Source organism: Scyliorhinus torazame, chromosome 14, assembly GCF_047496885.1.
Source record: "Scyliorhinus torazame isolate Kashiwa2021f chromosome 14, sScyTor2.1, whole genome shotgun sequence".
Taxonomy (NCBI): domain Eukaryota; kingdom Metazoa; phylum Chordata; class Chondrichthyes; order Carcharhiniformes; family Scyliorhinidae; genus Scyliorhinus; species Scyliorhinus torazame.
In genome coordinates this window covers 90,747,848-90,772,347 of record NC_092720.1, presented here as the reverse complement: position 1 = coordinate 90,772,347, position 24,500 = coordinate 90,747,848, and the positions used below count along the sequence as shown (strand labels likewise).

At 43.3% G+C, this 24,500-nt stretch overlaps 1 protein-coding gene across 6 annotated transcripts in view; it reads right to left on the bottom strand.

Annotated features, from left to right (window-relative positions):
- Positions 1 to 24,500, bottom strand: part of ift80 (intraflagellar transport 80 homolog (Chlamydomonas)) — a 398,557-nt gene that overhangs the window by 356,849 nt on the left and 17,208 nt on the right. The gene's annotated exons all lie outside the window — the stretch shown is intronic.

Genomic DNA, 24,500 nt, shown 5'->3' with positions numbered 1-24,500 from the left:
AACCCGAAAGACTGCTGGGAAAAGCAGCCAAGAAGACACAAGCAGGCAGCTGCAGACAGTTTTGCATATTCGGCTCTGGGAAGGTAGCCCAGATCGATACTCAGGGCTCTCAACAGCCCACCAACCCATGTATCCGCAGTTGCATTCAGGACTGTTTACACCTAATCTACTCAGACATCCACAGTTAAATCGGCTACCCCCGGGAACAATTGCAACATATTAGCAATTGAATACCAGGCCAGACCTGTCGGCGCCTGCAGTGGCCGAAACAAAGACAGGTGAGCGACCACCCCCTGATCGAGGAATCGCCTCACCATTGGACACATCGACCCCAGAGACTGGGGACAGAATCCAATCACTTGGGACTCAGGGTCAAGGGCCGCCCCGGGTGGCGGGAAGCCCCTGGGCCCTATAAAAGTGAGGGTCCAAGTTCAGATCTCTCTCTCTCCTCTTCGCCTGCTCGAGACCTTCGCAAGACCAGCCACCGGCAATAGTAAGTTTGAAGCCAGCGATCGCTATCCGGTAGAGACATCTAGCCACTGACCTGTAGCAGCCTTTTGAATCCCGCGGGCCAGATTTGATTGGACAAGCCATTCGTTTCCCTGACCTGGTGGGCTCTTCCTAAGTTAAGTATTGGCCAGTAGTGATAGGTTTATTATATAGAAAGTAGTATTAGGGTATTAATATTGCTTGTTGTATATAATAAATGACCGTTGTTTTAATCCTTACTAAGCGGTGTGCTGTATTATTAATCATAATCTGAACTTGAACCACGTGGCGGTATCCTAAAGATACCTGGCGACTCATGAGCAAAGGTGACGTAAACAGAGCAAATAGACCAAAGTTAAAAAGAGCAACACCCTTAATTGGAATTTTTTTTTTTTTTTTTTTTTAAACTCAATGGGCGTGTAGATATTATAAAGAGTGGAAGCCCCAACATCCCTGTGGTGTACCACTCATCACATCCCGTCAACCAGAAAATTACATTTATCCCTTACCGGTTTCCTGTTCTATCCATGCAAATACATTATCCTCTATACCATGAACTTTTATTTTTTGCAATAATCATTGATCAGGCACCTTATCAAATACCTTCTGAAAATCTAAGGACAGTACAATCCACTGGTTCCCCTTTATTTACAGCACAGCAGCTGTTACTTCTCCAAAGAACTCCAATAAATTGGTTCAACATTTCCCTTTCCCAAAATCATGCTGACTCTGCCTGATTACCTTGAATTTATCGCAAGTGCTTTGAAAGAGCTATCACATTATTCCTCCTCCCTGGTTCTTTTCTCATAGACTTACAAATTGGTCCTTATTCAGTGCTTACCCAATTTCCTTTTGAAGACAACTATCAAATCTGCTTCCAAAACACTTTCAAGCTCGAGCTTGATCTAACTGGAGTTGGATCTATTAAATTTTAATCTGGTCTGCCACCAGCACCATGGGAGATATGTTCGTTTAAAAAAACAGAAGCATCTGGCAGTCATACTAATATTTCGAAGAATTTTTTTTTTTTATAAATGTCCTTCTGGCAAAAAAACTCCTACATTTGCCAAAATATAATCATCTGTTTTGGGGTTGTGACAGATATTCCAGCACATGACCACAATTTGACTTACAATGATAAGAATGTTCTGTTCTGTGTTGATCATTAAAGTGATTAACATTCCATGGAACAAAAGACATAAATCTATTTTTTTAAAAGTGCAAGTGCCAGAGTAACAGTTCATCTGCTGCCCTTTATTTATTAATCATAAAATTAGATGTGTAATATCTAATTTAACAATAATCATTGATTGGTGCAAAAATTGTATGCGCAAACTACTGCTGGTGATATTATCATGTGAACATTCCTTGCACTCATACCAAATTCCTATTTCCATTAAATTCTTCGACAATTATATAGCACCTTTCATGATCACTGGACACCTCAATGCATTTCACAGACAATTAAGTACTTTGAAAGTGGCTTTAATATGTTGGATAGTTTTTTTAAAAATAAACATTTTATTGAGGTATTTTTGGTATTGTAACAACAACAAAATAAACAATGCACATGAAACTATAAACATAGTGCAAAAGCCGTCTCCCTTCCTTACAGGTCCCACCTTTATTAACCCCCTACTTCTAAATGACACCCCACCCCCCCTTCTGCTGACGATTAATCTTCCGCGAAGAAGTCGACGAACGGTTGCCACCTCCGGGCGAACTCTAACAGTGACCCTCTCAAGGCGAACTTGATTTTCTCCAAAGAGAGAAAGCTACGTCCGATAGCCAGGTCTCCGATTTCGGGGGCTTTGAGTCCCTCCAAGCTAATAGTATCAGTCTCCGGGCTACCAGGGAAACAAAGGCTAGAACATCTGCCTCTTTCTCCTCCTGGATTCCCGGGTCTTCCGACACCCCTAAAATCGCCACCTCTGGACTCCGTGCCACCCTCGTTTTTAACACCGTGCATATGACATCTACAAACACCTGCCAAAATCCCCTAAGCTTCGGACATGTCCAGAACATGTGGACATGGTTCGCTGGTCCTCCTGCACATTTTGCACACCTGTCTTCCACCCCAAAGAATCTGCTCATCCGGGCCACTGTCATGTGAGCCCGATGAACGACCTGGAATTGTATCAGGTTGAGCCTGGCACAGGTTGCGGACGCGTTGACTCTACTCTATGCGTCTGCCCATAGACCATCCTCTATCTCTCCTCCCAGCTCCTCCTCCCACTTGCGCTTCAGCTCCTCGGTCTGCATCTCCTCTGACCCCATAAGTTCCTTGTAAATGTCCAAGCCGCTCCCTTCTCCTCCCCACCCTCTGGAAACTACCCTGTCCTGAATCCCCCTTAGCGGTAGGAGCAGGAAGGTTGACACCTGTTTACGTAGGAAGTCTCGCAACTGCAGATACCTGAATTTGTTTCCCCTCGCCAACCCAAACTTCTCCAGCTCCCTCATACTCGGAAAGCTCCCCTCTATAAACATATCCCCCATCCTCTCAATCCCTGCTCTCCATCATATCCGAAACCCCTGCCATATCCGGAACACCCCATCCATACCTCCGTGGGCAAACCAGTGATTATTTCAGATTGGGGACCAGACCGATGCTCCCTCTGCTCCCACGTCTCCTCCATTGCCCCCAGACTCTCAGGGCTGCCGCCACCACGGGCCTGGTGGAGTACCGTGCCGCTGGGAACAGCAGAGGCGCAGTTACCAACGCCCCCAGACTGGTGCCCTTGCATGAAGCCGCCTCCATACGCTCCCATGCATGTTGGACAGATGTTTAATTGCTTCAATGCAATAACAATGTCAAAGTAATTTCCACATTTATATTACTATGAGTGTTGGGTGTGGTGTTGTAATAGGGGAAAGAGGTTGAGGATGGGCTTGGCAAGTGGAGCTATGCCAGATCACAATATGGGGAGAGCAAGTGATGGAATGGATATTTAGGCAGAAAAAGACCATATTTGTACCACTACTAGAATGTCAATAGATTAATATACAATTAGGTTATGGATAGCGAGGGCATTCGCAAACGGGAATGAATGTTCTGAACTACGCTTATTCAGAATGGGGCAGTAATGGCGAATCTGGGAAAAATAATAGATAAATGGGGTGGACTTGGGTTTTGAAAGTGTTATGACCACTAGACCTTATAAGATGGTTACGTGAAGATGTGCTTTTCTCTGCCCGGTGGGAAGTTAAGAAATACATGTTCTGTAGTTTAAAGTATTAGTTGCTTCCTAAGTAATGTTTGGTTAATGTTGATTATAGCTTGTTTGTTACAGTAAAAATCTTAAAACATGAAATCTTATGTGACACATTTCATAAGTCTAGGTCACTGGGAAATTCATTTTACATCTCTCCAGGGTTTGTAATGAAAGGTTAAGCCCCAGTAAGTAGACCAAGTAAGATAGTTACTGAAAGTGGAAAGCGAGGTGGTGCTCGCTCAGAAAGCGGAGTGTCACAGTGGGGACAATGTCTCAGTATTCAAAAGTGAATCTCACCTTCCTCATTTTAAAATAAAAATAATAGTTACCACCTTTGATACTATAAAAGGACAGACAGCATTGGTTTGAGAAACAACACATGCCTACTGATGATATGAGGGTAACTTGATGCAGGTTGTGAACTTTTTTTTTAAAATTAAAAAATAAATAAATTTAGAGTACCCAATTAATTATTTTCCAATTGGGGGCAATTTAGCATGGCCAATCCACCTAGCCTGCACATCTTTTGGATTGTGGAGGCAAAAGCCACGTAGACACGGGGAGAATGTGCAAACTCCACACGGACTGTAACCCAGGGCCGGGATTCGAACCCGGGTCCTCAGCGCCGTAGGCGGCAATGCTAACCACTGTGCCACCGTGCTGCCCTGCAGGTCGTGAACTTGAGATATTTAAATGTGGTTATGGCTTGTGGAGATGATAATAAATTAGTGAAATTGAAAATTAGTTTGACAACAGAAAGCATAAAGTACAGATAGAAAGTATTCTAAGAAGCAGTAGCTAAGCAGTTTCACAAAGTTCATTACCTTTGTATTGCTCTTCATGGGTTCATAAATAAGGACCATGCTAAAATTTGTTAACATTAAGCTATATAATCAGATGACAAGTATTGACAGGATTGACAGCAATAAAGTAACATAATTGCAGGCACACCAAAATGGCACCCATAGATGCAAAATGACAAGGATTGGATGGCAATAAACTGGCCATCCAATTCATCTAACTACATACTGGGATGCAAGTCACATACTTGAGTCAAGGTAAGTTATTTAACATTTTATAGTGATCAGCTTTGAATTATCACAAACTTTTTGGGATTCATATCATCAATGAAGAGCAAAAAGCATTATTTTAGGATGCTGGTTCTTTAATTATGGAAACTCACTGAACCAGATTGTGCAGAGAAACTGATAGGGACTGGGTCTGGATTTTTAATGTTGAAAGACATTGATAACTTAGACAAATGCAAGTGATTTGATAAAATGGATGTGTAAAATTAGAGGGTACAAATATAAAATTAAGGAATCTTGAATGAGAGGGGACTTAACAGCCCAGTGAAATATCCAGAATCCTCACCCACCTGAAAAGTATGAAAGCCGATACAGTCCTGCTCCTGGAAACACACCCGAGGGAGAAGGACCGACTGCACATAAGAAAGAGTTGGGTGGGACCGGAGTACCATTCATGCTACGGGATGAGGGCTATGGGGGTGGCCATACTGCTCAATAAGAGGACTGTGTTCACAGCGTCAAGGACAGTTACAGACCCAGGGGGATGGTTAGCGGTGTCCTGGATGGGGCACCAGTGGTCCTTGTAAACATGTACGATCCCAACTCGGACACACACCGACTGATCATGGCAGGGAGATTTTAAACTGGACAGGACCCCTGGAAGGGCAGATCAAATCCCAAAATCGGTAAAGAAATCACACATGGCAAAGGAACTAGGTGTGTTCATGGAACAGGTGGGGCAGTGGACCCGTGGAGATTCACACACAGGGGAGAAGGAGTTCTCCTTCTTCTCCCCCCAGGTACACAAGGTCTACAATAGGTTAGACTTCTTCATAGTTGGGAAAGCGGCGTTTCCAGGGAGAGTAGAAGCATGATACGCCGTAATCGTAATTTCCGACAACGCCCCACACTACGTGGACGTGAGGTTGGAGACAGGCTGGGCCCAAAGCCGTCCATGAAGGTTGGTCACGGCCCTCCTTGCCGATGAGGCATTTTGCGAAAAGATATTACAAGCCATAGATGATTATGTTACCAAAAACCAGAATGGGGCGGTCTCGCCCTTCATGTTGTTAGAGGTGCTGAAGGCAGTGATTAGAAGCAAAATTATCGCATACAAAGTACGCAGAGTCAGGGAAGAGAGGGCAGCTAGGTAACAACTGATCGACTCCATACTGGAGGTGAACCAATGGTACACTGTGGCCCCCAACCACCAAACTACGGGCAGAGAGGAAAAAGGTACAAATGGACTTTGATCTGCTCTACATGAGGAAAGCAGTACACCAACTCCGCCAGACATGGGGACATTAGAGACAAAGCCAGCCGTCTGCTGGCACACCAGTTGAGGAAACAGGCAGTCACCAGGGTCAACCACGGCGGACTAGTAGCCGAGTCGGAATAAAATCAACAGAGCCTTTAAGGCCATCTACTGGGGGATGTGCAAGCCCGAGCAACCACCCCCCCCCCCCCCCCCCCCCCCCCCCCCCCCCACCACCCCCCCCCCCCCCCCCACCACCCAAGGGTGACACTGGGCTGAAACAGTGCCTCAACAGGCTGGAGAACGTGGGAAAGATAGGAAATGGGACCTGGAGGCACTATTAGAACTGGGAGAAGTCATGGACAGTATCAACTCCATGCAGGCAAGGAAGGTGGTGGGCCAGATAGATTTCTGGTGGACTTCTACAAAACATTTGCAACAGCACTAGCCCCACACCTGCGGTAGATGTTCACAGATTCGCTGGTTAAGGGCTACCTGCCACCAACATTGGCACAAGCCTCCATATCGCTGATACCCAAAAAAAGACAAAGACCCACCTGATTCCGACTCCTACAGAGCCTTCTCACTACTAAATGTATATGTGGAGATCCTGGCAAAAACCATGGCAAGGCGGCTGGAGAACTGCGAGCCGGAAGTAGTCACTGAGGACCAGATGGGCTTTGTCAAGGTCAGGCAGCTAACATCGAACATCAGGCGCCTGCTGAACATGATAATTACCCCATCAAGAGACAGAACACCAGAAGTGATCATCTCCCTGGACACAGAAAAGGCCTTCAATATCTCAGTGGTACTGGAGTGGTTTGGGCTCGGGCCAGGGTTCACCTCCTGGATGAAACTACTGCACTGTGCTCCCGTAGTGAATGGATGGACTAACACCACCAGCTCTAAATACTTCCAACTGCACAGAGGCAGGGATGCCCACTGTCCGTGCTGCTATTAGCCCCAGCAATTGAGCCACTGGCGATCGCCCTCAGATCGGTTAAAGGCTGGAGGGGCATCCAGAGGGGGAGCAAAGAGCATAAGGTCTCACTCTATGAGGATGACCTGCTCCTGCACATCTCGGAACCACAAGCCAGCATGGAAGGAACCATGAAGCTCTTAAAGGAGTTCGGCGCTTTCTCGGGCTACAAACTCAACCTGAGCAAAAGCGAGATCTTCCTGGTAAGTCCGCAAGGGGCAGGGACAGAGCTGGTAAGACTACCGTTTAGGCAAGCCCAAAACAAATTCCGCTACCTGGGGATCCAAATAACCCATGACTGGAAATGGACCCACAAACGGAACCCGACAAGTCTGGTGGAGGAAGTTAAAAAGGACCTGTAACGGTGGGACACACTCCCACTCTCGCTGGCAGGGAGAGTGCAGACGATCAAAATGTACGTACTGCCCAGGTTCCTCTTCCTGTCCAGATCCCTCCTGATTACATCCCCAAAGCCTTCTTTAATACTAATCATGGCATGTGTGTGTGGGGGGGGGGGGGGAAAGAGAGAGAAAGAGAAGCACCCAAGGATCAAAAAAAAAAAAAAAAAGGGCTCGACAAAGGAATAGAAGTATGGGAGGCCTGGCCTTCCCAAACCAACAGTTTGACCACTGGGCGGCGATGGCAGAAAGGGGATGGATGAAGGAGCCGGAGGGCGAGGGTGGTGGAGATTTCCTGCATTGGGACATCCCTCGGACATCCCTCCAAGCACTAGCCATGACCGCACTCCCATGCCCTCCAACTAAAAACTGAAGAAGTCCAGTGGTAGTGGCCACACTCCGAATATTGTATCAAATGAGACAGGACTTCGGCCGAACCAAAATGTCTGCTGGAGCCCCCATCTGTAACAACCACTGATTCACGCCCACAACAATGGATGCCACCTTAAAACAGTGGAGACAGGACAAGGGGCACTGCCAGTTAGCAATATGTACAGGGATGACAGGGTAGTGATCCTGGAGGAGCTCATGGAAAAGTTCCGACTACCCAAAGGGAACGAGATGAGGTACAGACAGGCCCAGAACTTCCTCCACAGTGAAACGACAGTGTACCGCAGATTCCGAGACACTCACTGTTTGAGGAACTTTGGACGCGGGCACCCTAGGTAAGGGGAACTGCAAGGACCTGTACGGGCAACTGTTGGAGAAGGTACGATCCCCCTGGACGAGATGAGGGAGAAGTGTGAGGAGGAACTGGGCAAAGAAGTGGGGGGGCCCTCTGGATTGAAGTACTACATACTCCATCTCCACATGTGCAGGGCTGAGACTGATGAAGCCAAAAGTAAACAGAGCAGACCTAACCAAATGAACAGGTTCTTCCTGGAGGTGGAGGACAAATGTGAACGGTGCCAGGGAGGCCCAGCCAACCACACCCACATGTTCTGGGCTTGATCCAGATTGGTGGAATTTCTCGATCTGGAGAAGATGAAATTCGCCATCCACGTGGTCAGAGAAGGGCTTCCACAAAATTTGATCCAAGACCTGTTCCTGGCTAGCAACCATTAGAGCAGAGGGGGTAGGGGGGAGGGAAAGAAGATAGAAAATAACAGCGCAGTACAGGCCCTTCGGCCCTCAATGTTGCGCCGACCTGTGAAACCACGCTAAAGCCCATCTACACTATTCCCAAGAAAGGCACAGTAGAGACACTCAGTATAATGGAAGGGGGGGGGGGTGGGGGGGGGGGGGGGGAAAACAAAGGCCCGTAGAAAAAGAATAGTTTGCTCCTTAAACACTATGTGGCTATGAAACCTGGAAACTAAATCATAAAATTTACAGTGCAGGAGACGGCTAGTCGGCCCATCGAGTCTGCACTGGCCCTTGGAAAGTGCACCTTACTTAAGTCCATGCCTCCATCCTATCCCCGTAACACCACCTAACCTTTTGGACACTAAGGGATAATTTAGTATGGCCAAGCCACCCAACCTGCACATCTCTGGAGCGTGGGAGGAAACCGGAGCACTCCCGGAAGAAACCCACGCAGACACAGGGAAAGTGCAAACTCCACACAGACAGCCACCCGGGGCTTGAACCGAATCCAGGCCCCCGCCAACCACTGCGCCATCGTGCCACCCATTGGAACCCCTGCAGTCTGACATACAAGTTACCCCAGCACACACTCCATAATTGACTCAATTTTCTCAAGGCAATTAAGAATAGGCAATAAATGCACAATATCAGAAACATAAGATTTAAACAATCAACTCTGAATACTGACAATAGAGAAACAGGTTGCAATTATTGTTATCTTTATAGGCTCTTTTTCATTTGTGTCTCAAAACTATTCTCAGAAACTTAGCTCCTCCATCCTTCGGGGTTCAAATGCCTTGTAATCAGATTAAAATATTGCAACATGTCCAGAATAAAAAGCTTCTTTGTTATTAAAATTACTTCATCTGCTTGTTCCTTCAATAGATTGTTCTCATTTTGAAAACAGAAAAGTAGCTCTATACTCAAATAAAAGCAAAGTTTTGCTGATGCTGAAGTTCTGAAATAAAAGCAAATGCTGGAAAAATGTAAGCAGGTCTGGGAGGATCTTTGGAAAGCAAACCAGAGTTAACGTTGAATTGATTTAGACTATTCTTATGAACAGACTTGTTTAGATTTAACCGAGTGCATAAGCAAAATGCTGAAAAAAAAAACAGAAAATGCTAAAATACGCAGTAGTCAGGCAGCACCTGTGGAGAAAGAAACAGAGTTAACATTCCAGGTCAGTGTACTTTCATCAGAACTCTCATTCAGACCTTCCATCAAAATAATGGGCTCTGACAACTAAACAAACAGCAACAGAATGAGCAATTAGAGGCAATATTTTTTTAATATGCAACATAAAAGTTGTGAAAACCAAAAACAATTTTTAAAAGAATTAAATTTAGCAATCTTAAGCAAGACTACTGTAATATTTTTTCCCACAGCAGAGTGTACATGGAATGCATACACCAAAGCCGGTTAACACGTTATAAATTAATTCCTTCAAAAAACACGAGGTGTAAACAAATTCGCTCCATGGGAGTGGAAAATTATAAATATAATTTTAAAGAAAACTTTTAAAATGTCATGAGATTTCATATTTTCCCAAATTATGAAACGGATAAAGACTATTGAAATAAATGCAGTAAGTATGTTGTTAGGAACCCAAGCGAGAACCCAACTATTTGCAATTTGTAAAACTGTGAGAAAATGTCACTGCACCACAGGAGTGATAACACTGACCCATTAAGCTAAAACAAACATTAATTTAAACATAGAATTAACTACATTAGCAACAAAGAAAAGCTTTATAGTTATCAGTTGCATCAGTTCTCAAGTAAAAGAGGAAACCCTTAACTTACTTCCTAAACCTGGCACTATATTCCAATTAAGAAAACCAATATATTTAAAATATCATTCATGAATATAGTTAACAATCAGATTTCTACTTGCTTTTCTCTGCAGAATCTTTGGAGAGTATACCTTTCAGGAACAAACTGAAACACCTCGGTTCAGATGAGAATTCTAGGACTAACTAGAATTCCAGCCCTAACAGATAGGGCTCCTCCCATTAACTACAACATCTGTACCCTGAGCATTCGGCATTTTTTGTCTCTTCTTATAAGATGGTCCTTGACTTGTTTAGACAGGACCAAACACAAAATCCATCATAAATGATCTACATCCCAATATTCAAACAATATTCCATGAGTGAGCTATCTTTAAACAAGTAATTAGCAGAGCATTTCACCTGCAAATCAATGACTACATCACTTTTATGACACCTTAAATCACAGCTCTAGTAGTCATACAGTCTGTGTGCATCTTAACCGAGGTTTTAATAACATTACTGCAATAAAATGGCAATTTCTTATATTCATCACAACGAAGAGAAGATGATATGGGTGAATTAACCACTACCCCTTCATCCATGTCTGAGCCTAACCCACACAGGTAACTGAAAGCCCTTCCGTTCATTGGCTACAAGCGTGTTATGAAAGATTAGTTTGGATAGTTTCTATGATCATGAACCCTTAACATAAACAATTTCTGTTTTGGCAATTATATTCCGAAAAACTACAACATAGCAATGGTGGGAAGTGAAAAATGGAGGGGTTATGCAAAGTTGGGGCTGAGTAGTCAATCTTCCCTGCATCTAATAGTACTAATCCTGCTAATGTCTATAATAATAGTTTTCTGAATGGGCAGGTAAATAATTTCCATTCTACTATTCATCTTGATAAACATTTCTTTGCCAATTTCATCTCTGTCCCTTAAAGGCCTCTTTCGGAGTATAGTTCCACTGGCGTTGGGCTCCATTCAGTATTGCATCCGAGGCCATTCTTCATGAACAAGAGTTCATGAACAGCAAGAGTTTGAAGGCGACTCGGCTGTTGTATGCCATCAGAGCTGAGCTCAAATCTGTCATCAATCGGCATCCACACACATGCACTTTCAACAAGGGATTACTGAATAAGGAATGGCGGCAACAATCAGGAGTGGAAGCTCTGGTTTATCTCCCCCACCTAACCAAGGGGTGTCAAATCAAATTATATAACCGCCCACTGGCTGAGCCAACCCCATTCAGATCAGGTATCAAATCCCTAGATTGTATGGTTCAGCTACTCACTTGATCAATTCATTGAACATCAGAGGGGGATTTACTTTGTTTTTGAAAAACAATGGTGATCAAAGTTGAATGAACCATAATTACTAGAGTTCTGATGAAAAGTCAGGCTTCAATAATGGAGATACAAGTGTATTTTTTTATTTTCTATATTGTTCATTCATTTTTGATTACCAGGTGAAAAGTAAAACTAAATTGTATGGTGGGACATTTTATAAACCCCATATTAAATGTAGTTTTAGAGCACTTCATATTTAGTATGCTCTCCTTTACTACCCTGAATATTCATATTAATTACTTGCTTCTGCACATACACAATTTTCATTATTTTTCTTTTAATACTAAAGTCAGCAGTGCCTCCTTCAGCAATTCAAAGAGTAAATGTTAGGAATCATTAAGTTGGCAAAATATATCAATATGCTCTACTACTGTGGTCTGAATTTGGGAGTCTATGTTTCTCCCATTGAAATTCCTGGATAATTTGGTACAACTCTCAGATCGTGTTCTGCGCTGATAAACATTTCCTTTCCAACTTAAATATTTCCTAATTGTCATACACAGAAATCCTGGCCCCATTTCAGAGTTTCATCTGTTCAGATTTCTCTTCTCCAACAATCCCCATTTGCAACTGACCTACATTTTCCTTGTGCCCAAATGTAATTACTGCTGGGCTGCCATATGCATTTCATTATTTTGGTCAATACTCTCCAGCATAGTTCTTGAAGTAATCCAGATTCTAGTATTACATCTTATCAAATTTTATTTTAGCAATTACCCTTTTTGAAGAGTTTCCAACTCCTTGTATTATTTTATCTCCCCATCCTTCTTAAAGTTAAGCTGTACAAAATTGCATATTGGAAGCATTTCCACCAGAAGGCTGTTAAACCTTGCAGCATACAGACCCTTCTAGAAGCAAAAGATGCACTTATAAGCAACCAATGTCTAAAGTGACGATCTAATTTCACACTTTAGATTGCAGATGAGCTGTGTCTAACAGAACACAAATTGAAGGATATTTATATATCCCGAGTAAATTCAGGAGCACCCTAAAGAAATGCACTTTAGAGGGCAGCATGGTGGCAGTGGATAGCACTGCTGCCTCACGGCGCCACGGTCCAAGGTTCAATCCCGGCTCTGGGTCACTGTCCGTGTGGAGTGTGCACATTCTCCCCGTGTTTGCGTGGGTTTCGCCCCCACAACCCAAAGATGTGCAGGGTAGGTGGATTGGCCACGCTAAATTGCCCCTTAATTGGAAAAAAAATGAATTGGGCACTCTAAATTTATTTAAAGAAAGAACTGCCCTTCAGCATTAATCCCACATCTCCAGCCATTAGGCATGTGTTGTTCCCCTACCTTCTTTAAACTATTATGGATCATATAAAACTGGACTAATTGTGCCACAGTAACTCATGACTCGCAATCTTGCATTAGATAATGCTCTCCAGGGACCTATATAGATATGGCGCCATCTGGTGGATTTTATGTCACCTCCTTCATCAAAGATGCCATCTACTTGATCTTCAACAAATATGCATTAAATAGCTGACAGATATAGAAAATAACTTGTATTTTTATAGCACCTTTCACATTCTCAGAAAATCCCCAAGTGCTTCACAGTCTGTGAAGTTCAGTCACTGCTGCAACATAGCCAGAACTACCAGCTGATTTGCAAGGTCCCACAAACAGTATTGAGATAAATAATCAGGTAATCTGTTTTACTGGTGTTGGTTAAGAAATATGAGAACTCCCCTACTCTTGTTCAAATTTAACCATGGTCGACCCAAGAGTTTCAGTTTAATGTCTCATCCAAAAGGCAGTACTTTTATTTTAAACAGCATAATACTCCCTTAATACTACAGTGAAGCATCGGCCTAAATTATATATTCCAAGTCTCCAGAATGTAATTTGAATCCACAACATCCTGACTCAGAGGGGTGAGATTGCACCACTGAGTTTAGGATGGCATCTAAGTCTAAATTCAAACATAATCTGACCCCTGCTAGGATGTGATCTCACCATTTTGGACATGCAGCAACTACATTTAAAACTTCATTAACAATACAATGCCATCGTTGTGAAGCACCCTGGTTTGCTAATCTTCTTGAAACTTTTGCAGATTTGTACTTTTTTTTGTTTTAAAGAACACTTTTTCCCACACTTTCATAATATTTAAAATTAAGATACCTGGATAGACTGGACATGTAGCCAAGCACACACATTCTCTTTGATAGTAGTGTAACCAGTGGTTATATATTAATTGACCAGACCTTTTTTTCATCTCTCCCAATGTACTAAATTATATCCAACTTCAGCAATATGTTCTACCAATTCTAGGTCTTAAGGGTTTGCCTTCCATAGCCTGGTTCAGCACAGTGGGCTAAACAGCTGGCTTGTAATGCAGAACAAGGCCAGCAGCTCGGGTTCAATTCCTGTACCAGCCTCCCCGAACAGGTGCCGGAATGTGGAAGTTACTTTTCACAGTAACTTCATTGTGATAATAAGCGATTATTATTGCTTTGAAGGGTCATACAAATATAAACTTTTCAGGTTTCTATACTGTATTTTGTTTAAAGTGGAACAAATGCCAACTCTTCTGTGAACTTTGCTTTCAATTTGACAAGTACACCTTTGAGTGCAGTCAATTGAATAATGATTTCAGCAGCTTGGTCTAGGCCTAGATTCAGAAGAGTAAACATTTAACATTCTGTCCAAGTTGATCCAGGTTAGACTTCCCTTTTCATTTTAATTCCTAAAGAGTATACTTATTATGGGTATGGTTGGATAGTAGTTGTTTCTGGGTTAGTAACACAGAGAATGGGAGCTCAACTTTCATCATGGCAGTGTTTGCCAAATTTATCAGTAAAAATCATTATGAAGTTGTCAGATTGTCATGAAAACTCAACAGATTCACTAATATCCACAAGGAACGGGAAGCTAGCATCTTCATTCAGTTTGGCGTGACTTCAATCCCACACTAAAGTGGTTGATTCAAATGCCCTCTAAGTGGCCTTGCAAATCACTCAAATGAATGCAGGCCAGCTTAGTTGCATTTGTAGAATTCTGGGACCAATGTCCTTGTGAGGTGAATCGTTAATCCTCCAGGGAGGGTTTAAACTAATTTGGTTGGGGTTGGGAACAATGGAGAGGAAAAACAGGATGCACAAAGACCTGGGAGAGACAGATAGCATGGGAGTAAGAAATTGTAAGGCATTAGATGGAGCCAAAGCAAAAGGAAATGCAATAAGACCTAATTTGGTTATGTGAATGTATGGAGTGTGGTAAATAGGTTTGGTGAGCTGCAAGCACAGGTAGCCACATTGGCATATCATATTGTGAAAACGGAGACCTGGCTCAAAAAAGGGCAGGACTGGATCTAAATATTCTTGGATACAAGTTGTTTATGAAAGATGGTGAAGGAAAGAAAGAAGGAGTGGTGGCAGTATTGATTAAAAATAATATTGCAATGTGGAAATGTCCTAGAGTCAAGGACAGAATCTGCTGTATTTGGTTAGAACCGAGAAACAATGGAGGTGCATTACGGAGTGTATTCTGGGGACCTCAAATTAGTGGGAAAAGAGCGGAGGAGAAATTTCCAAGGATATTAAAGTAAAGTGCAAAAACAATGGTTATGTTGTGAGACTATAATTATCCTAATATAGACTGGAATAGCAATAGTGTAAAGGGCAAAAAGGGAGGAGAGTCACTGCATAGAAAATAGAAGCAAGAGGCCATTTGGCCCTTCAAGCTTGCACCGCCATTCATTATCATGGTTGATCATCAAATTCAACACCCTGACACGCCTTCCCCCCCCATATCCTTTGATCCCTTTAGCCCTAAGAGAGTTATATCGAAATTCTTCTTGAAATCACACACCGTTTTGGCCTCAACTCCATTTTGTGGTAATGAATTGCAGATTCCCCACTCTCTTGGTGAAGAAATTTCTCCTCACCTCAGTCTGAAATGGTTTACCCTTATCCTCAAACTATGACCTCTAGGGGCGGCACAGTGGATAGCACCCAGAGAGAAAACATCTTTCTAAAAATCTTGTTTTTTTTATACCTTTGTGGTCTGCAGGTCTGTACTTTAAAAATACCAAAGAAACTGGTGGCGAGGTGGTTGATCCCCACTGCAAACAACGATAAAGAACTGCAAAAACCCAGTGGAGTAAGAAAAATCCTCAATCTACATTGCAGCCATCCAAAAAGGGATTAAGAAAATAATAACTGCTACACCAAAGCTGTTATGGAGGGGTGCCGAATAATAGCATCGAAGCAACCAAAATTTATACAAAGATTTTGATGAAAACAGCATTAAAAGAAACTTGCTAGGAGCTCTACCTGGAAAGTTCTGGAACAGTGCTCCCTCTACTGAGAGTAGCAAGTAAAGTAATAAATACCCTGCAACAATTAATATACTTTTTTAATTTTTTCAATTAAGGGCCAATTTAGCATGGCCAATCCACCTACCCTGCACATCTATGGTTGTGGGGGTGAGCCCATGCAGACACGGGAAGAATATGTAAACTCCACACAGGCAGTGACCCGGGGCTGGGATCAAACAGAGTCCACGGCACCGTGATGCAGCAGTGCTAACCACTCCGCCACCGTCTGCAACAATTAATTAGAGCTTGGGGAGTTCTGCAACGCTCATTGCAAAACTCGGTAAGGAACAGGCTGAGTTTAGGGTTCCCTTGTTTGAAAGGACAACAAAAGAGCTGTAATGCTAAAAGCTTTACAGCACATTGTACTTATGCAAGCCATGCCACAGTAAAATGGTGGGAGGTTTTGGCACATTGGACCAAATGATGAAAACACCTCACGCTGGAGCTCATATACGGAGATTCAAATACTTTGTCCAGGTAAACAGAATTGCGATGGACATGGCAGTCCCGACATTTCTGAGCAGGATTGGGATAAACCTCCAACCTCCTATGGAGTCTAGTGCAGCTAGAACCAGCCTCAAATTATGGTGAGATTGTGGAGATATTACAGGGCCACTTCTCACCTAAACCCTTGGTCATCGCCAAAAAAGGTCCAGATTCTACAAAATTTAACCAAAAAGGTGAATCAACTCACACAATTTGTAGCTACTTTAAAGAAATTAGCTGAATTCTGTGAATTTGGAGATTTCTTGAACAACACCATTAGAGACAGACTGGTGTGTGGATTAAGAAGCAAAGCTATTCAAAAAAGGCCGTTAACAGAAAGCAACTTATACCTAAAGGCTTTAAAAGTCGCGATCTCTATGGAACTAGCAGCTAAGGAAGCGCAACAATTAAGTTCGAGCACTATAATCCCCAAGGTATTGGCTGAAACCTGAACATCACACAGGTTCAAAATTGCCATTGATGTGCAAAAACTGGGCACACAGGAAGTGATTGCTGGAGTAAAGATGCAAAATGAAAGAATTGTGGTATGAAGGGGCATACCCAACGTGCGTGGTGGAGAAATGAATGAAACAAGAATTATTAAAAACAAGAACCAATACATCAAGTGATACAAAAAGGGCGTGAAAAAGGACCAGAGGCACAGTCAGATGACGAACTGTCGTTGACTGTATTGGTCATTGCTAGTGCAACAAACTGTTACTGATTCACTCCTTTACTCGACAGACATGTTATGCAACTGCGCCAACTCGCCCCCACCACTCTAAACGGCAATTCCCCATGTCTCCTTTCCTGTCCCCTGCCCTCAATCGGGAACACCACCGTAGATTCTCTTATGAAGAAAGGTTGAACTGGTTGGACCCATGCCCATTGGAATTTTGAAGAATGAGGCGCAATCGGGGCTTAAGTAGGGTGCTCTTTCCAAGAGCCGGTGCAGACTCGATGGGCCGAATAGCCTCCTTCTGCACTATAAATTCTATGATTCTATGATAACCGGTAAAAATGGAGGTGGGCAATGACGCAGCCATTTCGTTGGTCCCAGAAACAGTTTACCAAGAGAAACTACGACATGTCACCTTGAAACCCTCAAAAATTAATACTCAAAACCTATACCGGAGATGTAGCTCCGTTAAGGGGCTGCCTCGAGGTAAATATGCAGTTAAACAGACAGACCACAAACTTCCCTCCAAGGCATTAAAGGTAACTATCCCCGAAATGTGGAGAACCTGGCTGGAGAGGATAAAGCTAAACTGGGCCGGGGTGAATCTCATGTCGGAGTCCAAAGGCGGCCCAATCAAAAGCCTAAAGGAACAGAAAATAGCAGCTGCTGAAAAAGCTCTAAAAGCAGCTGTGGCCAAGGCTCAGGTGAACAGTGCTGGGACTAAGATGACAAAGCTCAGCATACTGTAACAAATATGGCTCAGGATCGAGAAACAAAAGGACGTAGAGCTTACGGAAGATGGATATGAATGCTTTGACAAAAATTAAGATTAAAATTATACTGAAATATTTGGCAAGGATGACCAAAAACAAAGCCAGAGCTCCCTGGATGATGGCAGAGGTGCAGAGTAAAATGGAGTAGAAAAGGTGGATAATACAAGCAAGAACCAAGCTTAATATAAAAAGTTCGGTGTGGAAGTGAATAAATAAATGAGCAGCAAAGGGAGTATAAGAAGGGACTGGGACCACATAAAAAGAATCTAAATGTCTTCTCAGTTCTACAAATAGTAAATGGCCGGTAAAAGGGGAATTGGAACCAATTAGGAATCAAAAAGGGGATAAGCATGGAGACTAGGACATGGCTAAGCATGGAGACAGGGGCATGGCACTAAATAAGTACTTTGCATCGGTCTTTACCTAGGGGGAAGATGCTGCTAAAGTTGTAGTGAAAGAGGAGAGAGTTGTGATTGTGGAGGAGTTATAAATTGATAAAGAAGGGTCATTAAAAAGGCTGGCTGTAGTCACCAAGGCCGCATCAGATGCATTTAAGAATACGGAGGGAAGTAGAGGTGGAAATTGTAGAGACACTGACCAAAATCTTGTAATCCTTCATTGATACAAGAGTGGTGCTAGAGGGCTGGAAAATTGCAACATAAACAAAAGGCCAGTCAGTTTAATTTCAGTGATAGGAAAGCTTGAAGAATTAGGAACTGTTAAGGAGAGTGATAGACTTCAAGGAACAAAGATGAATTGATGAAATAGGCCGACACATGGCAGGTGAAATTTAACACACGGTATTATGTGAAGTGATACATTCTGGTAGGAAGAATGAAAAAATGCTATAGAAAATAAATAATTTAAAGGGGTGCTGGTCCATCATAGGCCAATGAATAAGGTCAGAGAATGTGGAGTCACAGGACAAGTGGCAGAATGGATTGCTAGCTGGCTTTAAGACGTTTGATTCACTCTCTTATCTGCTATCAAGAAATAGCTGAAAGCACTGGATGCACAAAAGGTCATGGGACTTTGACCAAATCCCAGCTTAGTGCGAGAAACGTTTGCTCCAGAACCAGCGTGCATGCAGCCAAGCTATTAATAGTACAGTTAGAGATGGCATCTACCCAATAATTCGGAAAACTGCCTCAGTACTCTTGTCCATGAAAAGCAGGGTACATCTAATCTGACCCCATCAGCCTACTCGTTTTCATCAGCAAAGTGATGGATGGTGTCCTTCATAGTGCTATCAAATGGCCAATTACTCACCAACAATCTACTCACTGATGCTCGGTTCGAGTTTCACCAGCACCACTCAACTCCAGAACTCCATGACAGCCATGGTCCAAACAAGGACAAAAAAAGACGAGATGAACGTTTCTGCCCTTGACACCGAGGCAGCATTTCACCATGTGTAGCATGAGTCCTAGCAAAATAATAGCGAATGGGAAACAGGATGGAAAACTCTCCACAGACTTTAGTCATACCTTGCTGTTTCTTGAAGATGATTGTGGTTATTCAGGTCAATCTCAGTCCCAGTCATTCCTCACTGTCCTAGACCCAATCATCTTCAACTACTTCATCAATAAACCTCTCTCCATAATGTCAGAAGTAGGGTTGTTTGCCAATGACTGTAGTGTTCAGTTCAATTTGCAACTCCTTGGATAATGAAGATTCATGCCCATGTGTAGCCAAGACCTAAACGCCATTCAGGCCTGGGCTGATCAATGTCAAGTAACATCTATGCCATTCACGTGAGTCGGTAACCATCTCCAATTAGAGCCAAAACATTTCTCAACATTCATTGGCATTATCAACACTCCAGTCTCCCAACATCAACATCCTGGTAGGTGACCAGAAAATCAACTGGATTAACCATCCACTGGATTAACCATAAATGACATGGTTGCTAGACCAGGTCAGAGTTTGGGGATTCTGCAACAAGTGGCTTACCTCATGATTCTCCATACCATTTCCACTATTTACAAGACATAAGTTAAGATCATAATGGGGCAGCACGGTAGCATTGTGGATATCACAATTGCTTCACAGCTCCAGGGTCCCAGGTTCGATTCCAGCTTGGGTCACTGTCTGTGCGGAGTCTGCATGTTCTCCCCGTGTCTGCGTGGGTTTCCTCCGGGTGCTCCGGTTTCCTCCCACAGTCCAAAGATATGCAGGTTAGGTGGATTGGCCATGATAAATTGCCCTTAGTGTCCAAAATTGCCCTTAGTGTTGGGTGGGGTTACTGGGTTATGGGGATAGGGTGGAGGTGTTGACCTTGGGTAGGGTGCTCTTTCCAAGAGCCGGTGCAGACTCAACTGGCCGACTGGCGTCCTTCTGCACTGTAAATTCTATGATAATTCTATGACTTCCACTTTCTGGATGGGTACAGGTGCAACAAAAATCCAATGTTAGGGATTGGCCATGATCAATTAAGGATGTGCGGGTTGCAAGGATAGAGTGGGGGAGTGGGTCGAGGTAGGGTGCTCTCTGAGGGTCAATGCAGACTCGATGGACCAAATGGCCTGCATTGTAGAGATTCTATGATTACCAAAGAAAACGGACATCATCTAGGACAAAGCAGTCCATTTGTTTAGCATTCATTCATTAAGTTGCAAATCAGTGTATTGTGGCTTCAATATATCTCATCTACAGGATGCACTGCAGCAATTTACTATTATTTCTTCAACTACACCTCCAAGCCCATAACCTCACCACCAAAAGGGCAACGGAAATAGGTGCACGACAACATCACGACCTGCACGTTCTTCTCCAAGTCTCACGCCATCCTGACTTGGATGTACAATCTCCTTCCGTCATCATCACTGGGTCAAACCCCTGAAACTCCTTACCTAACAGTATTTTAGAAGCATCATCTACATACATTCTGCTGCTATTCAAGAAGGCCCCCACCATGTTTTCAAAGGAAGAGATGCATAGCAAATAGGTTCGCCAGCAATGCCCACCATTCCAAGAATTTTTTAAAAAATTATTTGTCCCTTAGGGATAGCTAAAGTTATCCTACTCTCAACACTAGCTTTCAGCTTCCCCATCAAAAATTTCCTTGGCAGGATTCTCCGTCCTGCCGCACCCGTTTTCTGTAGCAGCGTCCTCCCCGCCGGCAGCGGGATCCGGCAGCCGACCATTGGAGGTTTTCTATTGCGGGCACCCCAAGCCATCGGGAAATGCGTGGGTACGCAGTCAGCGAAACAGAGGATCTCTATAATGGGCAACGGTATTGGCCATAGGTTTCTATTCTTAGATTCAGGGGTGGTGCCAGAGGACTGGAGAATTACAAATATTACACCCTTGTTCAAAAAGTGTGCAACAAGCCCAAAACCTACAAGCCAGTCAGTTTAAATCTCAGTGGTGGGAAAGCTTCTAGAAATGATAATTTGGAACAATATTAGCAGTCACTTGCAGGTCGAATGCAGGTTAATTATGGAAAGTCAGCGTGGATTTGTTAAGGTCAAATCCTGTTTTACTAACTTGCTGGAATTTTTTGATGCAATATCAGAGGTTGATGAGGATCATGCTGTGGACGTGGTTGACATTGCTTGTGCACAAAGTTATAGATCATGGAATAAAAGGGGCCGTAGCAACATAGATATGAAATTGGCCTAATGAGAGGAAACAGTAGTGATTAATGGATGTTTTTGGATCGGAAGGGACGAGTGGAGTTGCTCTTCCTGACATATTAATTATCTAAACCTGGGCGTACAAACACAAATTTAAAATTTTGTGGATGCTAAAAAAGCATTGGAAGCATTTTAAACTGTGAGGAGGATAGTGTAAAACTTCAAATGGACATGGACAAGTTGGTAGACTGGGGGGGGGGGGGAGGGGGGGAGAAATTGCATCACACTTCTCTGCCTAGGTTCTTCTTGGCAGGAAAAACACAAACATGAAATAAAGGGTAAAAGCAAAATAACGCAGATGGTGAAGATCTGAAATAAAAACACAAAATGCTGGAAAAACAGCAGGTATGACAACTGTGGAGAGAAACGGTTAGCATTCGAAGTCCAATCTGACTCTTCTTTGGAACTGAAATAAAGAGTTTAATGCTAAAAGAGGTGCAGGTGCACAGAGACACGAGTAGATATTTGCATAGATCATTGAAGGTGGCAGAACAGGTTGAGAATACTTTTCTATTCAATGCTCCTTGCAATACATTCTGCTAGCTACCCTAATTACTTGCGGTACCTGCTTACTAGCATTTTGTGATTCATACATTAGGACATCCAGATATCTCGGAATCTCAGGGCCCTGCAATCTCTCATTATTTAGATATGTTTCATAGAATCAAAGAATCATGAACTGCACAACTGAAGCATAACCTCCCTACTTTGGTATTCAATGCTCTTTGCAATAGACTATAACATTCTACTAGCTATCCTATGTTTCATAGAATCAAAGAATCACAGAATATCTACTGTGCAGAAAGAGGCCATTCAGCCCATCGGGTCTGCACCAATCCTCAAAGAACACCCCACCCAAGCCCACTCCCCACCCAAGCCCACTCCCCACCCTATAACCCCAGTTAACCGTCAGACACGAAGGGTCAATTTAGCATCAGCAATCCACCTAACCTGCAAATCTTTGGACTGTAGGAGGAAACCGGAGCACCCGAAGGAAACCCACGCAGCCACAAGGAGAATGTGCAAATGACACACATTCACCCAAGGTCAGAATCGAATCCTGGTCTCTAGCGCTGTGAAATTATACTCCATTTGCCAGATCTTTGCCCAATCACTTAACCTACTTATATCTTTTTGTAGTCTCCTTATGTCCTCTTCACAATTTATTTCCCTATCTAGCTTTGCATCATCAGAAAGTTTAGCAACCATACCTTCTGTCCCTCCATCCAAGTTATTTATATGAATTGCAAAACATTGAGACCCCAGCACTAATCCCTGTGGCACACCACCAACATCCCATCAACCAGAAAAAGGACTCATTAATAGCTACCCTGTTTCCCGCGAGCTAGCCAATCTTCTATCCATGCCAATATCTTATCCCCTACACCATGAACTTTATTTTTTGCAATAAACTTTGTTGTGGCACCTTCTCAGATGCCGTCTGAGATCGAAGTACGATACATTCACCGGTTCCCCTTTATCCACAGCACGTAACTCCTTCAAAGAACTCCAATAAATTGTTAGACATGATTCCCCTCTCACAAAACCATGTTGACTCTGCCTGATTGCCTTCGATTTTTTAAGTGCCTTGTCATAACATCTTTAATAATAGCTTCCAACGTTTTCCCGATGACAAATGTTAAACTAACTGGCCTGTAGTGTCCTGCTTTCTGACTGCCTCCCCTTTTGAATAAAGGAGTTACATTTGTAATTTTCCAATCTAATGATACCGCTCCCAAATCAAGGGAATTTTGGAAAATAAAAACTAACATTAACTGTCACACTAGCCACTTTTTTTAAGAATCTAGGTTGAAGTCCATCAGGATCCAGGGATTTGTCAACCCGTAGCTCCAATAATTTGCTATGTACTAATTCCTTGGTGATTGTAATATTCTTGTGTTCAACCCTCCCTTCCAATTTCCAACTATTTCTGGGATGTTACTTGTATCCTCTATGGCAGTCATTTTCAAACTCAGGGTCGCGACCCGTGGGTGGGTGTCAGGAGGGTCATGGGGCAATCGGTCGCAGCTTTCCCAATTGTGGGAGAAAGTGCCCAACGGCCACAACCAGCTTTTGCTGGCCGTGGCCGGCTTCGATGAATGCCGGCCATTTCGGTAATGCTTGCTGCCTCAACAGATCCCAGCAGGCAGAACGCCTCCTCCTGACATCAGTGCACTTCCTAGAACCAGATTTTCGTTAATGGAGTCTTCCTGCCAAAAGCATGGCAGAGAGCAGGCACACTGGCATCACGTGCTCCATTTTGTAGCTGCCAGCAAGCAAGCAAGAGTACTATGTGAAGAACTGAAGATGGATCATTTTGTAATAAAGGGAGGGCCACAGACACAAACAGGTCAGGGTCTCAGAATTGAATCTGCTGGACAGAGCTTCTCAGGTGAGTCGACAGCAGAACATATTAGTGCTGGTGTGAGCTGTAACGAGAGCTCCAGGGCCTTTGGTGAACAATGAAGAAGAAACTGAAATCGGGAACAAAGCGGGAAAAAGATGATTTCTTGAAGACGGCAGTTATTTTTGCCAATACAAATCAGGTTACAAAGCCCATGTGTGTTATATGCAGGGAAGAATTGGCAAAGCAGTTTAAAAGCCTCAAAACTTCAAAGACATTTGAAGACTAAGCATGGCAAGTTCGACGACAAACATCTTGATTTTTTTCAAAAGATGCGGCAAGAACTAAATCGTCAGCTGAAGTCCTTTGCAGAAATGTAATGACAAAGTAAGTGAGATTGTGAGGACCAAGCAGGTTCACCTGTCGCATTAAAGATAAGCACTAATGCTATGTCGTGGAGGTCAGCCGGCGTGGGTTACAAAGGTCGGCTGGCATGGGTCGCAAAGGTCAGCCCGTTGGTAAAAGTGGGTGCTGCGAAAAAAGTTTTAAACTTTAAAAACACTGCTGTATAGTAAAGATGCATGAAAAATACCTATTCAATTCACCTACCATCTGTATATTTTCC